We start from the raw sequence: 8,410 nt of genomic DNA, 5'->3' as shown, positions 1-8,410 counted from the left end.
GGCGCAGGACTTGCCCTGCCGGGGGGGATATGTAGGAGCAGTGGAGTTAGTGGGGGTGAAGGGGCAAATCAGGGAGACAGTGATAGGGGGAGCATGTAAAGGGCCGATGGGTGGACAGCAGAAGTCACAAGTAACCAGCCGTTGCCTGGTGCCTGCCTGCACTCACTAGCCAGTGCCGGCCAGAAACAGGATGGCGGTGGGGCCTTACTGGCCGAGAGCCGGCATGCAGAGCGGGCTGTGCTGATGGGCCAGCCCTGTGTGTTGCAGATTTGCCTCGCTACCAGCCTTGCACACCCACCCCAATCATCGGCCACTTTGCCCCCTCCTCCCTCCCTCACTGCTGGTGTGTGGGTGGCTGACGAGTAGGGAGCTGGCTGGCAGCAAGGACCCACCAGTACTGATGCAGGGGAGACAAAAAATACAGGACAACTTGCCCCTTTTCAAGAAAAAGTTGGGACGCCTTCAGGAGAACTTAAATATGAGACTATCCCTTTAAAAACAGGACATCTGGTCACCCTACTCAGACCTCTTCCTAGGTCAGAGGTGGGCAGGCTATGGCCTGTGGGACCATCCTGCTCAGCCCTTGAGCTTCCCGCTGGGGAGGCTAGCCCCCGGCCCCTCCCCCACTATCTCCCCACCCCTGCAGCCATGCCGCTGCGTGGGCAGTGCTCTGGGTGGCGGGGCTGCGTGGCAGCATGTTTGGCTCTGGCTGGGCAGCGTGGCTGCCAGACATGCTGCTCTGAGTGGCATGGTAAGGGGCTTGAGCTGGGAGGTCCTGGGGGGCAGTCAGGGGACTGGGAGCAGGGGGCTCTTGGAAGGTGTGGGAGTCCTGGGGGGCCTGTCAGGGGGTGGTTGGATGGGGCGGAGGTTCTGGGGGAGCTGTCAGGGGACAGGGAACAGGAGGAGTTGAAAAGGCGTGGGAGTCCTGGGGGGCCTATCAGGGGGTATGGGTGTGGATAGGGGTTGGGGCAGTCAGGGAGCAGGGGGGGTTGGATAGGGGTGGGAGGTCCCAGCAGTCAGGGGGCGGATAGGGGGTGGGGGCCAGGCTTTTTGCGGAGGTACAGCTTTCCCTACGTGGCCCTCCATACAGTTTTGCAACCCCAATGTGGCCCTCGGGCCAAAAAGTTTTCCCACCCCTTTCCTAGGTCATCACATTGAGGCTACGGATAAATATTGCAGTTTCTTTTTGCATAACAGCTCTGAGATACAGCCTTTTCTGTCCATCCACACAGCTAGAACTCTCATCCAGGCTTTCATCATCTCAAGTCTCAGATACTGCAACATCCATCTCTCTGGCCTTGACAAATGCAGTCTTGCCTCACTTATAGCCATTCAGAATGTATTGCAAACATCATTTTGCCCATGTCACCTCTCTCTTTGCATCCCCCCCCTTCTCTATCACATCAAACGTAAGCAGCTTGTATTTACTTTCCACGCCCTTCATGGGCTATCCCCACTCAACCCAACCTCTTTCACTACTGAGATGTTGATTGCCAACTATGAATGGCCCATAGTACCAGCCTCCATTGCTCATTTGTTAATTTGCTAACAAGCACTTTCATGCTTTCTCCCATTCTTCCTTTACACTTGTGGAAGCTCTCTCTAAACATCCGCAAAACTACTGCATTAAAATCCCTTCAAGTCCATCTTTAAAGCTCTCCTTTGCCATGATGTCTACAAAAAACTTGATAATGGTTAGGCAGCTGTTGTGCTGATACCACTATTATGCTGACCAACATTGTTTCCTTGTACTCTCCCATCAAACTGTCTCTATCCATCTGTTGTCTCCTATCTTATACTTAGATTGTAAGTTCTGTGGGGCAGGGCCATCTTTTCATTCTGTTTGTACAGTGCCGAGCACAGTGTGATCTTGGTCCATGACTAGGGCTGCTAGGTACTATGGCAGTACAAATAAAGCATTTGGAGGGAAGAGTGAGGTGCTCTGAATGTGAAAAGTTTCTGTTATAAATGAAAGGCTTCCCAGAGAAAGAAATGTAAGTAGGGTTTTCTAGAGAGGGGGATAATAATATGCTAGTTGCAATGGACTAAAGCAGCAAAGAAATCTGACAGGTTGCCTCTAGGGTTTTTTAATTTGGTTTTTAGTTTCCAGTAGCATTTCTACCTAAAATGAAAGAGAAATATAATTTATTTCTAAATTACATTGGGATGGTTGCTGTCCTCTAAATATTAAATCCAATGCTGGTGTTTTGTTTTTCTAATCCCTTGTTGTTTTTAGTGGTTGCATTTTTACAATCTTCTAGTTTTTAGAGCTTTGTAACGTGCATGTTTGTGACTTAATAGGATGAGAAACTGATGCTACCTTAATATCCCATAGTTCTCTGTTTTCTAATGAATCATGAGTGCCAAATCTGCAGGAGTGCTATTTTCACATATCAGAAAGCCTGCGGGACTTTAATTTATTAGTTCAAGCTCACTGAATATTCTGGCATTTCTGCTGTTAAAGGGTTAATGTGCGCTCCCCCTCTCTGCTGAGCAACCCAGCTACCAATGATAACTAGCTTTACACATGGATAGATATGTAAAACTTTGAAATCTCTGTGTTATACACGCCATTAATCACCGATCAAGACAGGAAAACAGCTTGCCGGAGAATGTGAGCAATAAAAAAATGGAAAAGTCAACCAAGTCACAACTGAAATACTGTTCTGGTTTTTTCAAATCCATTTTGCTACGAAGTTTTGGTTTAAATCTTATCTGCCAATAATCAGGATCTAGCATTGAAGTAATTATTCATGCCAATATAGCTATTAACGCTATCAAGAACACCTTTGCTTACTGTTATGGACTCTATCAACCTATTATCTCAAATCAGATACTTGTCAGTTTTTATGTCAAGTATTAGACTTGTTAGGGCAGATAGATGCATAGCACTATGATCCAGATATTAATTGTTATGAACACCATCATTATAAAGAAAAATGGGTGACAGAAAAGCTAACGAGCTCAGGAGTTTGGTTTGAACAAACAGCTAGAGTGAGATTCTCTGCTGTGCCTTTAACGGAGGAGCGCCGAACTCGCAGCCCTGAAAGATGGAGTGGACTATGGTGGTTTTAAGCCATCTTTTGTGCCCCCCTCACCATGGCCTGTATCAAGGCCTTCAGTGTAACTTAGACATCCCTGGGGGCCTGTCTAAGGGTATGTCTACAATGGAGCTGGAGGTATGATTTCCAGCACAAACAGACATACGTCTGCTAGCTCTGATCCAGTGTGCTAAATATAGACGTGGTGCGATGGAGGTACAAGTGGTGGTAGGGGCTAGCCACCCTGGGTATGACACCATTCAAGGCTCTGGGTATATCCTCGGGTGGCTAGCCGCTTGTCCCCAAAGCCACGCTTCTACTTTTGGTGCACTAGCTCTCTCACAGCAAGTGCAGGTGTGTCTACCTGAGCCAGAAATTACACCTCCAGCTCCAGTGTAGATACCCTAAGGTATGTCATCCCCTTTTGCTGCCCTTCGGGTTATGGAACTGCTTGGAATTTCTGAAGCAACATGGCCTCCCTGCTGACATGAGGGACACCTGGGGCAGGAGGGTCATGTGTCAGGTCTTGTAAAGGAGTCTTGAGGAAGTAGCCTCACGGCTGTAGTCTGCAGTGTATATTCTGGGGGAATCCTCCTCTGGTCAGAACTGGGGCTTTTAAGGGCCTCTTTATGCCACTCTGCCCTTTTGTGCAGTGTAAAGAGGCTGGATAAAGTATGAGAATCTCATTTCTAAAGGTTAAGGAGAGTGTCTTGATTCTATAAAATTTGGAAACGAACCAGGGGGGAGGGAATAGTTAACTGAAAATCTTAGCACCTTTTGAAATCCCATTTGGCATTGGTTCAAGAATGGGGCAAAAGTTTGATGGTGGTGGTGCCGTGGTTCTTAGTTTCTCTCTGTGCGTTACTTTGTTCTGAGGGTAAACAAAAGGAATAATGCCATCTGGTAAATAAAGCCCCAATCCTGCCATCAATTCTGTCCTGGGGGTTCCTTGCACCTGCGTGGAGACCTGTTGACTTGCTCAGGGCTCTCTGCAGGGACCTGCCTGCTTGGATCCCACTGCAGTACTGGAGTTCTCTCTAATACTGGATACTCTGTCTCTCAGTCTCTGGTGACAAAAAGAATAGAGCTGTTATCTTTTTCTACATACAGAATCCAGCACTTATGTCTCACAGTATCACTTCAGCCTTATTGAGAGCAACAGCCTTTATACCTGCAAGTGTAATTTTTACATGCGTTTTTGTTTTGAAGTCAGGCTTTTCAGTTCAATATTCTTGGGCACATTTGGTGCCTGTGCATCTTCTGTGTTACAAACAATATATAATTAGCAAATAAAGATTTGGTAGCACTTTATGGACCTAAGACCACATTCACTGTAGAACACAAACTTTGAACTGAAGTTTTCAGAATAATAAGACTGTAGTATTAGAATCAGATTTTCATTTAAGTAGCTACAGAAATTGCTCATGGAATAAATACAAGTTTCAGTGTTAAACTAGCATCCATAACTTATGCTTAGCCTCTCATCACTTTTTTTGTTCTACTGCCTGAATTGGAGGGAAGGACTCGGGAAAAGGAGGCAGCTCATTTACAGTTCCTCTAGTCTGAGGAAAATTTAGAGCCTCCTCCATGAAGACTGAAATTCAGTGTGAATCTAATTACTGCATTCAACTCCCAGCAGCATTCTGCCTGAGAACTTTATGGCCTTTCTTTCTTTTTTTAAAACTGAAATTCACTATATTTTCCTATTACACATTTGAAAGTTAAAATAACAGCATGTTTTTTGGATGGGAGTGGGTGAGGGGAGGGAGTGTTTCCTGTCCATAGAATACTTTAAATTGTCTCTTCATTTTCCAGTCTATGCCTCTAAGAGCTCTCACATGAATAGTTTTATTAGCTATCTTTGATTATTATACTTTCCTTAGTTTATTTGTGTGAAATGCTCTAGCTAAGTGTGTCTTTGTCCCCCTCCAGTGATGGATCATGTAAAAGAAGTGAAGTCTGCTACTGTGTCCAGTTGTTGGACTGAGCCCCTTGGCCCAGGGTGTAGAGACCTGTACATTAGAGCTAGAGGTCTGGGGCTTAGGCCCTGCTGAAAACCCACTCATGAGGTCATTATGTTTTGTAATCCTATAAAGCTTCCATGACTCACAACGTGAAAAGTTTTATCTGTGTTTTTTTTTAATGCTGCTTTTCCAGCTTCAGATCAAACTCCTCAGAACCACAAGCAGGATCTTGACTTATGCTCTCTCCACCCTCTGGCCAGTAAGGAGAACCTGAAGTCAAAGGAATTGCAAATCGTGCAGTGGATGTGGTGCTCCCCTCATTCAAAGCAATGGGCTAGACATGCAGAGTGAAGTAGTTTTTTTTTTTTCTTAATAAAACAGTAAGTCAGTCAGAGAGAGAGGACAGAACATTGGTGATCTCCTGGTTTGGCCATGAGATGGACTGGTGAAACAAGCAATTCTTGCACTTCCTCTAAAAATAATTGGATAGTCTGTAGAGAAGAAGGTAATCAATTGATTTGTCTCATTTTCAAGTTGTGAGCTGTTAATGATTTCCTGGGATATATTTTTGTTGTTGGAAATTACTTGATAATATTTTTGATTTTTTTTTTGTTTAAATTTCCCCCCCTTGATGGATTGATCCTGAGAGTTGGCTATTTGTCTGAAATACACTGTATTTTAAATTTGAACTGTATTAGCTGATTGTCACTGGTTACATAAATTACATGGTATTGTTCCTGTTCTGTAATTAGATGAATGAAAATGCTTTGAAGCTGTAAGTCCTCAGTTTGTGGAGAGATTCAGGCAAGCTGGATGAGGGGATTTTGGGGAAAATATTACCCCCCTTTTCTTTTCAGAACCACACAAGCCATGGCCAAGGCATCATTCCTAGAAAAATTAAGCTACTGTAAGACTACTACAGAGTTAAAAAGGAATGTTTCCTTGCATTCACTCTCAGTAATCTTATTTGCATCTGTGGTCCTAGCTTTGAAGGATGCAGTTAGATCCTCTGACAAGAACTTTGGGAATAAGGTCCCACTGCTGGGTCAAACGGTATATAAGCACACATAAAATATGCCATTTCTAGCCTAAATATTCAAGAATGCAAGCTTCATATGAGCTTTTTCTGAGTAAAACTAGACCGCTTATGGTAGGAGCAAAGGTGAGACACATTTATTGTTAAATTCAAAACATACTTGCAACATTTCTGCACTAATCTCTGAACTCTAATATAAACTAAATTTTTGAAAATGCAACCAACAAATGCTGTAGTGAATTGAACCAATGTACTTCTCCTCTTGTCTAAATCTTGCAATTCACAAATACTGGAAGCTAAATGTTTTTGTCACTTCTGGTAGTTCTTGTGGCATACAGTGGAAGTCTCCATGGCAAATGCTCGTAGGGTGACTTTTTTTATTAAAGTGAAAATATTCCATTTGCTTTGACACAATTTACTACTTTTATATTCTGCCAAGTGATACTTTTAAGAAGAAAACTCAGACATCTATTGATACCAGTAGTGAATGACTAGTTTAAACTATTAAGTGGAGCAACAAACCAGTAATTAACAGGAGGTAACCAATGATTTACAGGAAATTACATAATTTAATCCAAATAATCCACTTTAAATTGATCTATGATCAGCTACAGTAAATGGCTTTATTGCATTTTCATTCTTTCTGATATGAATGTAAAGCACGAAGACTAGCTTATGTTAACAATATTTTTTCCAGCAGTTATTTAGAAGTTCTACAGAACTGAATAAAGGATGCATTATGCAAACTTTAAAAAGGATATCAGTGCCTCAGCATAACACATCCAACTATATTTAGTATGTCCCTGTGCACCTGCACACACTGTCCCCTACCTATGGAAGCTACAGATTGGGTGGATGTACTGTAGATGAAGTCTAACTGAGAATGATTGTCAGGTTTAATTCACTTAACTACTTTCCAATCGCTGAAGTTAATCATAGCATTTTCATAACAGAGGAGTTGTTAAAATTTTAAAATACAAGGATGTAGAAAGAGCTAAGGTTAAAAAAAGAAACACACACCCAAAACTCAGCCACCCAGCAACATCAGTGAAATTGATTATGCCAGTGTTGGAAAAAGTCAAAAATGCAACTTTTTGCCATTTATGATTTAACTGATCATGAGACTGAGTCTGTCTAAATTGTCAAAAAATAAATACAGTATTGCTGATGTCAACCATTCAAAAATTTGTAATGAACCCTGCCCCCGCCCCCCCCAAAAAAAGATGAGACTGACTTAAAAATAATGAGATTTATTAAAAAAACAATTTTGGGGATATTTTTCTTTGCCTTCTGGCTTTTGATCCTTTAGGGTGCAACTCACTGCACATTTTCATCACTTGTCCACAATCATGAGGGGTAGAAACTTTTTTTTTTAATGAAGGCCGAGAGTCCCATGCAATCTCTTGATTCCAGAAGCTGGGATTTGAGTAAAAACACCAATACTGTGAAACTTGGCTAAAATTGTGAGAGTTGACAACTTTGGAAATAAAACTTTTTGTGAGCACTTTGTCCACTGACCTGTAGGTTCCATATTTGGTTGGGTTACTGACTCCTGAATCTTGCACTGTCCTAGGACCTTGTTCAGACTTGTTTTTCATTCATTTTGTAACGTGTTAATTACAACAATTGTAAAAGCTAATAAAGGCACTTCCTGAGCATTTATTCCTGGTCATGGTTCATACTGGATTGAGGTGAAAGGATAATGTTTGGTATCTAATCACCAGCAAAATGTGTATTAAAATTTAGCGTGAGCCTGGGGGGGGGGGGAAAGATGGCAACAGCACTTAAAAATCACTAATCTACAGCAGTGAGATCAAACACTTGTAATCATGTCTTTGATTTTGCTACCAAATCATCTTAAATCCTCCCAGAAAACCTGCTTTGTATACTTTATCACACACTGGGACTTGGCAGGCAAGTGGTAATTCGGTTTGCACTGCTATCAACATATATAGCAACTGGCTTATTTTAGCGTATCAAGACTGTAAATTAACAAGCTTAATCAAGCTAGAAAAACCCAGATTCCATGGAAACCAAAAGCACCTGAATCAATGCAGATCTAGGGTCATATTAGTATTTCTTCCTTTTGAATAGACCATTCCAAGCAATGTGCTGGGGAATTAGGGCTGTACCTGCAGTCTGTGGGGGCCTGTGATGAGATACAGTTGGCAAGCTCTAAAGAAGTCTGAGCCTAGGAGGTGGAATCTTTAAAACAAGTGTTTTCACTAGCATTGAAAAATGGTTACATCTCTCGCTGTCTCATCTGTCTCTGCTCTTCTCTAAACCTAAAAAGATTTCCTGATCATTACCGTAGCATTAACAGTCTTAGAGCTGCTCATCTGATGCCTGCTAACACAGAAGGGATAGAA

The sequence above is a fragment of the Eretmochelys imbricata genome, chromosome 1 (genome assembly GCF_965152235.1).
Source record: "Eretmochelys imbricata isolate rEreImb1 chromosome 1, rEreImb1.hap1, whole genome shotgun sequence".
Classification (NCBI taxonomy): Eukaryota; Metazoa; Chordata; order Testudines; family Cheloniidae; genus Eretmochelys; species Eretmochelys imbricata.
The sequence above is the reverse complement of the archived record's forward strand: the minus strand, read 5'-3'. Positions refer to the sequence as shown.